This window comes from Carica papaya, chromosome 4 (assembly GCF_054855325.1).
Source record: "Carica papaya isolate Zhongbai chromosome 4, ASM5485532v1, whole genome shotgun sequence".
Lineage (NCBI taxonomy): Eukaryota > Viridiplantae > Streptophyta > Magnoliopsida > Brassicales > Caricaceae > Carica > Carica papaya.
This window is the reverse complement of record NC_142312.1, coordinates 15,852,056-15,860,951: the sequence shown is the minus strand read 5'-3', so window position 1 is coordinate 15,860,951 and position 8,896 is coordinate 15,852,056.

Here is an 8,896-nt window from a genome sequence, read left to right as displayed (position 1 = left end):
GACTTTCCTTCTGCATGTTTTGCAAGTGCATGCATGCTAGGCGTGTGTGTTTTTTCTCTCTGCTCGCGTGGATGAGTTACCGTGTTGTCCTCATACTCGCTGATGTCATCTCCCTGTGCTCCTTACGGGTAAGCTCACGAGCATGGGAATCTCCTTACTTCTGGGCATACCTCTCTCGGCTTTCTGAGAACTGCATTTCTTTTATGTCCAAGACCACATCATTCCCCCCTTCTCTAAAAAAATTTGACCTTGAATCTACATCATCAAAACTCATAGATCTCTGCAAAGATAAAGAGAATAAAGAAAGGTTACCATAATCTTTCAAATATTGAAGTACACTTGGGCTTTTCTGCACATGAAAACATAATTTGTTACACAATCTTTCTTTTGGCCAATCTTTTCTTTATTAACAAATTAATCAAAAGACTTTTTGATATTGAGCTAATCGTCATATACTTCTCGTCAGGACAATAGTGTAAGAACATGATTTAAACCATTCAGATGTAAAGAGTACTGATTCTTCCCACGATCATGATCAACTTTCCTGTCATACTGCCATGGCCTACTCATTAGTATATTACCTTTTTGCATAGACACCACATCATATAGTACCTCGTCTGCATATTTAATGATGGAGAACAGAACTTTGACTTTTTGTGACTTGTATAGATTAAGGTGTTTTGTATAAGTCAACCATGCCCTATCTATAAGTAATGTACTCGCATATTAATGTAACTACTTCTATCAATAATCATACTGCATACCTTGCCATTAATAAGACATCTAGAGTGTAAGATGTTCTTAATTTAATATTTGTCTTCGGGCTTGATCTGTATACTCAGAACTTGTTGAATAACAAAGACGTCTCCCTGTACTGGTGGGGTTATGCTCTCTTTATAGTCTTTCAATAGTGGCATTCTATCTTGGACATTGTCACTATCACTAACTTCCTCTATGTTATCTCATATTATCATAACTCTTTGATGGGACACTGGGATGTTATATGTTCAATCGCAAAGTACCTTAAACACTTAATAATACTTTGTCTTTTATTAGAGTTAAGTGTTTTAGGACTACCTAACTGGTTGGTGGAGAGTGGCTTGCCCTTCTTCTCTTCAAATTTCTTAACCTAATATCTTTTAAGCCATCTAGAACTGAATTGGGGAGCAGAACCGATGGTTCTTCTTAAAGTCCCCTTGAACTTTAATTGTCTCTCAATTTTGGTCACTATGTGCACTATGTCTTCTAAGTCGATGTCGTGCTATAACTTGATGAAGTTGGTAATTTTCTTATTCATACTACTTAAGAATCAAACCATGGTGGGTTCAAGTTTCTCATAGACCCTCACTCGGATCATACTTATCTCTATCTTTTTATGGTATTCTTCTACTAACTTGGAACCTTGAGTCAAACGTTGAAGCTTCTGGTTAATGTCCCTATTATAATAAGATGGTACAATCCTCTTCCTTATAATAGAACTCATCTCTCTCCTAATCAGAATAGGCTCATTACTATACTATCTCCTAAAGGCAATCAACTGATCCTACCATACAAGTGCATAATTGGTGAATCCAAGGGTTGCTAACTTGATCTTCTTTTCTTCACTGTAATTATGGCAATCAAAGATGCAATCTACCTTTCATTCCCATTCGAGATAGGCTTCTCATAAAGTACACCTTGATGTTATTAATGTCTCCATTTTCTCTTTCTCTTCGATAATTCCTTCTATCACCTTGAGCATCATCACAAGATCTTATCTCTTCTGGTACTGGTGATGTCGAGGTGGGCTATTGTGTCCTCTTTGTTTGAGCATGTCCATCCCAGCGATTATGTTCCCCATTTGGATACTTAGCTAGGCGAACATATCCTCTATTTTTTCTCCATAGAGGTACGTCTACTATTTTCTCTTAATCGAGACATAATGAGGTATCTGCAAAGTAAAGGTCAGTAAAAAAAGTTTCTCTCCCTCACCTTTTGCCCATCTTTACCTCCAATCTCTTAATACTTAACCTTCTTCCCTCAAGTTAAACGTTCAAAACGAGCTCCTCTTAAATCGAGACTAGTACGTTAGTCTTAAAGACACTTGCAAGGAATCCTAAAAAGGATCTTGTTTTTAAAAGCTCAAAAATTAAGTACAACGATGAAAAAGATGTGATGCTTTTATTAATAATAGGCTAAGTAACTGAATACAACTAGTTACTCAAAATGTGTTATGGAACAAAGGCAAAATTGAAGAATTGAAACTTAGAATGCAAATAAACAAATATGGACTTGAAGCATAATGGATATGATCAATCCTGATGAATATAACCAGGATGTTATTCCTAGTTATTTTACCATATAACAGTTACGCTCTACGAATTATTTAAGTTTCTTTATACAATGCTTTATGCAAAATTTAAAGAAAAAATGCTAAAAGTAAATAAGCAATGGTTTTCATACATCTTTTTATGGGTGAGGTAATATGCCTTTGCTTTGTGGATTGAAGGATGATTTGACTTGGATGATTTGATTGCTGAATCAAATGAATGCAAACACAATGGAAGGTCAAATGCTTATGATGTGCAATCAATTTTCTTTTTGAATTTTCAGATTTTTTATACTAATTGGATAGAGACACAATCACTTGAATGAACAAATTGATAAATTCAAGTGAGATGCAAACACAAATGGATTAACACTTGACATATTCAATTAAAGTGTTAATTATGCAAAACGAATATGTAAGGTAGAAATTAAAGATAGTAGGTTTACTAAGAGTCTAAGCTCTGATACCAAATGATACAGAATCTAAGACCAACAATACAATTGAAATCCCCGCATATAATATTAGCATTTAGAAATCTTAAATCCCTAAGAAACCCTCCCTACTTGAACCATACTCAACACGTGAATGCAAACCAAGGTAACTAGGAAATAGAGTAGGAATTGAAAAGACACCATGGCTTACCCAATAAATTGATTCGATTCTTTATCTTAACAAGATGGTCAAAAGGCTTCTCACTGAACACTCACTCAATAGCTGAAAGCAAAAAGTAAGATTCTTGAACTTTTATTAACTATTTGAATTGATTTGAATTGTTTATACAAAGGGCGAAGGTGGCCTCTTTATATAAGCATTCACCATGTTTATTCTACTCAAAATAGAATTAAACAATCCTAATTAAACTTTTAATGCTACTTATACTAGAATTACATTAAATAATTAATAAAATACTATAAACAAAATAGAAAAACAACTCTTTCTCTCTTGACCGATAAGGAATCCTAATCAACTTGAGTTATTGAATTCTTATTACCTTGAACCTCTTCTATTTAATTCAATTTGTGATTATGATTCCTTATTGAAAATGGGTGATACTTGGTGGTATTTGAGTAGGAATATAAAGGGGGAATTTGGGTAAGAAGGGAATCCCTTGGCCGTATCCCCCTTGGACTCTAGCTCCCCTATCTCTTGATGGTTTTTTCCTTTGACTTCTACACTTGAATTCATGTTGGAGTCTTTATGGTAGAAAGTTCAATTGAAATAGGATTCAAAAACAAGGAAAATAACTTGTAGAAGGAGAGGAGAATTGGTTTCCCTCTCGGGTTAGGTTTGTTGCGGGCAAGATACCCTCTTCTTCTCAAACTCTCTTCTTGTAGGTTCTAGTTGCATTAGGACTCTTATAGCATATTTCTTCTTAAAGTCACCTTTTTTACCGTATGCCTCTTCAAGTCAAACTAGGAGTTCTTCAATCTTCCAAGGAGAATGGGAGTTAAATTACTTAAGGGAGAAGGAACCCACGTGGGCGGGCCTTGGTTCTCCTCCTTCCTCTCGACCTTATGGGTTTAAGATAAATATGACATAAGGTTTAACCTTGCCTTGCTTTCTTGGGCCTGTTCTTGATGGATCTTAGGCCGATAAACGTAAATGTGGGCTTGAATATCTTTGGACCAAGCAACTAGGGCCTTGGGGAACTTCTTTGGGCTAGATTCTTTGTATAAGGCCTAATGGCATTTGAATCTTATTTTCAAGAACTTTGGGCTGACTTTTTTTGTGTATGCACAAGAAACTTTTAGGCACCCAAAAGCTATGGGAAAGCTCCCCTTGCTCATTGCATGTCAGCAGCTTGTATTCATGAATCGGTTAAAGCAATTTCAAAGTATTTTCAAATTAAGGATTTGTGAAAATTGAGATTTTGAGGGAGGAAAAAAGTTTTATGGTTTTGGAAATAACAATTAGAAATGAGATTTTTAAAACTAACACAAAGAAATAGAAATTAGAGGAACGATTGAATAAAGCTAAAATTAGGAAATTATAAATTGGTTTAGGATAATTCAAGAAATGAAAGTGTTAAAGATTCATAGGGGTAACTAAAAAATAAAAAAAATAAAAAAATTCCAAAATAATGAGTGTGTGAATATAAATAAGTATACTAAAATTGTAAGGAATCCACAAATAAGAAAGAGGAAAAATTATGTTAAATTATATTCACAAAAGTAATAATCTTTGTAACCTATGAATAAAGAAAAAAAAGTTAAGTTTGGCATAAAAAAATTATTATAATAAAGCTTTATAAAAATAAGAACCAAAAAGGAAGAAAAGTTGAGAAAAAAATATGTCTGAAATTGATGTGTGAAAATCTGTTTTGCCTTGCATCATGGAAGGCCTCTTGTTTTTAAGTGACTGAGGTTTGATACTTCGCGGTGAACCCTATCCTATGAATTGGACTTTCATATTATATCTACCCAACCCAAATTAAGGAAGGGCCTTTGCTAGTGGCAACTGGCAAAGTACTGCCATGGCATATTTTATTTAGTCATAGTGATAGTCGAGGATCTCTTTTGAGCTCTCCCTGATGTAGGATAAAAGCGACATCGTACAATGGAGTCCTGAGTGTTTTGATTTTAGTCAGTATAAAAATCCAAATAGTGTTTGAATAATATAAACAAAAACATAACGGATAAGTATAACAAGCCTGGAATGTGAAGAAGAATTAGTGTGAAACAAACAATCTATGAGAAAGATCAAAGAGAAAATCAAATTTAAAATCATGTATTTATAATTTATTATAAAGCTTTCAACAGCCTTTAAAATTATTATGTTATCCTCTATTTTATATAATTCATTTCATGCTTTCTAAAGTCACTATACTATGAGTGTTTTAAAACCATTTATGTATCGTTATAATACTTTATTTTTCTTACTGATTAGAACTCATCCCAATCCATGCCTGTAACGACCCACTACAAAAATTATATCTACATTTAATTCAAATTATATTGAAATAAATTTGGGTGTTACAATGCCCCTTTCACATACTAGGATTCAGAACCAGACACAAGCCAGATTTGAAAACATAGCAAAACTAATAGAAAACCAAGAAAGAACTTTTGGAGGCCATAAAATGTAGTTTGTTTATCAACACTTGTATGTAGTATAAGTTATAACAGTTGATCTTAGTGCCTCAGTATACTCTGGTATTATATAAAGGATGTATTAATTTCCATATTTAGTTTTATCTTATACTTTAAATGTTTAAATTGTAATTTTTGGGATTGGGGATGTTACCCCATGGGCATCCGAATGTCATAGAATTTATTTAAAAATATTTTAAAATAAATGACCTATATATATATATAATTAACTGAGGAGCTTATTCGAAAAAGTGCAAATTATACAGGGGCTTACAAGATATTTTATCCCTTTTTCGACTAACTCAGCCAAAAATTTCTTTTAACCCCTTTAAAATTCCACCTCAAGATTCCATTTCTTATAAGACCTAGCCCCTACAAAAGTTAGCCCAAGTCTTTTAATTTCAGCACAAACTGATTTCAAATTCAAACCATGAATTGGATCCAAAATGTGTCTTTCCCACAAACCTTGAATCCAACATAGCACAACACTAGACTCCCAAAATGACCAGAGTCTTGGTCATTTCCTATAGCTTGAGAGATTGACATAAAGAAATAAAATGTATAAAGTAATGGTAAAACAAAGAGAGTGAGATTCTTAGAAAGGACAGTGGAGAATAAGTATTTCGAGTTCAAAGGTGTAAGGGGGGATTAGGAAGAATCTTTGAGGGTTTTCTCGTGTTTTTATGTAAAAAGAGTAAGGATTAGGGAGAAAACTCGAGAATCACAAATAAAAAGAAGTAAATAGATGGAGTCATCATGGTAAGAGAATGAGAGAATTAAGGGAAATGGCTTCGTTTAGGTTTTTCTTTCCACAAAGAATCTTGGCTCAAGTAATAAAGCAACTCAAGAGGATGGTGAATTTAGATTATAAATTCTTTTTTGCAATTTTTAAAATTAATACAACAATATTTTCAACACCAACTATTTAATACAATTCAACAAATAATAAATACATATGAGTACATAAGTGTTTAAGGAAAGAAAAAGTGTCCACCAACTTGTGTTTATGTCCTCTTCTCAAGTCACTAACTTGAGACTTCCACTATTCATTAGAAATTTCTTAGAAATGCTTATTTATAAGGTTCCAAGTTTTACTTCGTAATTATTTTCCCAATATTTAACCACCAAAAAAATTGTCCACTCATCTCTTACAATAACCAAGAAAATAAGAGTTAAAATTTCAAATACTTCTCTATCAAAGAGTTGATTTTACAGGTTAAGGCACTAAGAATCTGTCACGCCTCGATACTCGATATGAAGCGCAATTCATGCTCAAGCCATTTCATGCAATGGGCCCATAAATATATACATGCGTGGATAAAAAAAAATATAATACAACGTAGCATTCCATGTGATATGTATAGTAACTATATATACAAAACATGAGGTCAGAATTTAGAGTTTAACATAACAAAATAAAAATTTTCGAATATGCACAAAATATACAAAAACAAGAACCATTTTACAGGTTCTACTCGTCTGGCAGCAGTACTAGCTCTTCATTCTCCTCTGAAAAATATCAGGGTAAAATTTAATGAGTTTCACCAACTCAATAAGTATTCTCGTTCTCTCAACCCAGATAAAATTTCATGCAAAATACACGGTAAGAAACAAAAGTAATAAAAATATTTCATTGCAAATTCATGTTTTTACTTTCACTATTTCACATGTTCCTGATTGATTTGATGAATTCTCTCGAATATCTTAGACAAACCTCAAATATATATTCTCATACTCTCGAAAGTCATAAATGCACTCGAATATCAATTGTCATTTCAAAACATAATCACACACACAAAAGATCACATATACACTCGAATTGTCATTTCTATGATTTCATCGCATGATGCCGTTTATATCATCATTGAAGAAAGGCAAAATAGATCCCTCTATCGCATGGATAACACACGCACAAATCACACAATGGCCATAACAGGTACGTTTGGTAAGTGGCCCACACTCACACGAATGTTTATCCATATCTAGATTAGGTTTCAGACTCCATCTATATGCAGTTTCACCATGCCCACTGAACTTCAACCCAACACACTCTCTCCTCCTCGATTTAGAATAAACGAGAAGGTATTCAGGGTCCCTACCCTATTCACTCATACCCTTTTATTCCAAAATTCTCAGTTTGTTTAAATGATCATTTCTTAACCTCAATTACTTATTTTTCTTTCTATTTTTACATTTTTATTTTATTTCTTTTTCTTTTTCAATTTTTTCTTAGTTGGGAATTTTCTTTTCCAATTTTAGATTTCATCAGTCCAAATTACTCTAAGTCCATTAGGTCTATTTTCTGGTTTCGTCTCATCATAGGGTTCTAATTGCTCAGGTTTACTGATCATAATTTGGATTCTGTTTTTCATCAAAAATTGAGTCAATGTTCGTTCAAATTTCAAATTTCATAAATTAATGAAATGAATGCACTTTTTGAAATTCGAATCCGATTGAGATTTAGAAATACTTACTCTCCTATACGTCCTTTCGGATACGATTGAATGTCTAAATTTTTCTGTACACACGACATAATTAATTAAAATACTTCAAAATACTAAAAATTAATTTAATCAGTTTACTAGTTCTAACGACCACCCAACAGAATACCTGAAATTATTAGAATCCGTATTCGAAAAATATTTCAGCTCCCTGTTCGGTGAATCAGATTCACATTTTTTGAAAAAAACTTTTCAGCTTTTCAGAAGGTAAACCAGATTTCTATTTCCTGAGAAAAATGTTTCAGCTTCCCGAATGGCGAATCGAAACCCAAAATAGTGGATCGGGTTCCCACGCTCGGGGAAAACCCTTTGGCTTCCCGAATGGGTCAACTTTCCCCATTACTAAGGAAGCTTCCTTGATTATTGTGCGGGTGGGTGGCCTAGGCAAGCCTGCACGGCTAGCCCAACACTGTCCCTACTCCAACATCGTTCAACAATAACCAAAAAACACGAAAAAGCTTTACCTTTCCGGTGTGGGGTGATTCGGCCTCAGTTTGGCTCCCGGTCGCCTCCTCTCAGTCACCCCGCGTCTCTCTAACTCCCAAACCTGCACACACACACACACACACACGAACACCCGTTCAATTAAAAACACAAACTGAAAGAAGAAAAAGAACAGACCAAGCTCGATTGCGATGCTTAAAAAGACCAAACAACCTCGGTCTTCGCTATCATACGACGTCTTGGGCTATTTCCTCTTCCTCCTTCTTCCTTTCGGCTCGATTTACATTGTTCTCCCACCTTCGCCTCTCTCTTCTTCCCTTCCTCCCTCGCGGTGGCCACTCTTTAGCTCCTCTTCTCTTTTTCGCTCGGCCCCTTCTCTCTTTTCTTCTCCTTCCTCCTTTTTCTCTCCTTTTCCTTCCTCTTTCCAGCTTTCCTCTTCCTTTCCTCTCCTTCTTTCTTCTCTCTTGGCTTCCCTGTGCGATAGTCTCATCTCCTCTCTCTTCCGCTCGACCACTCTCTTTTTTTCTCCTTCTTCGGCCTCTCTCTTCTTTCCT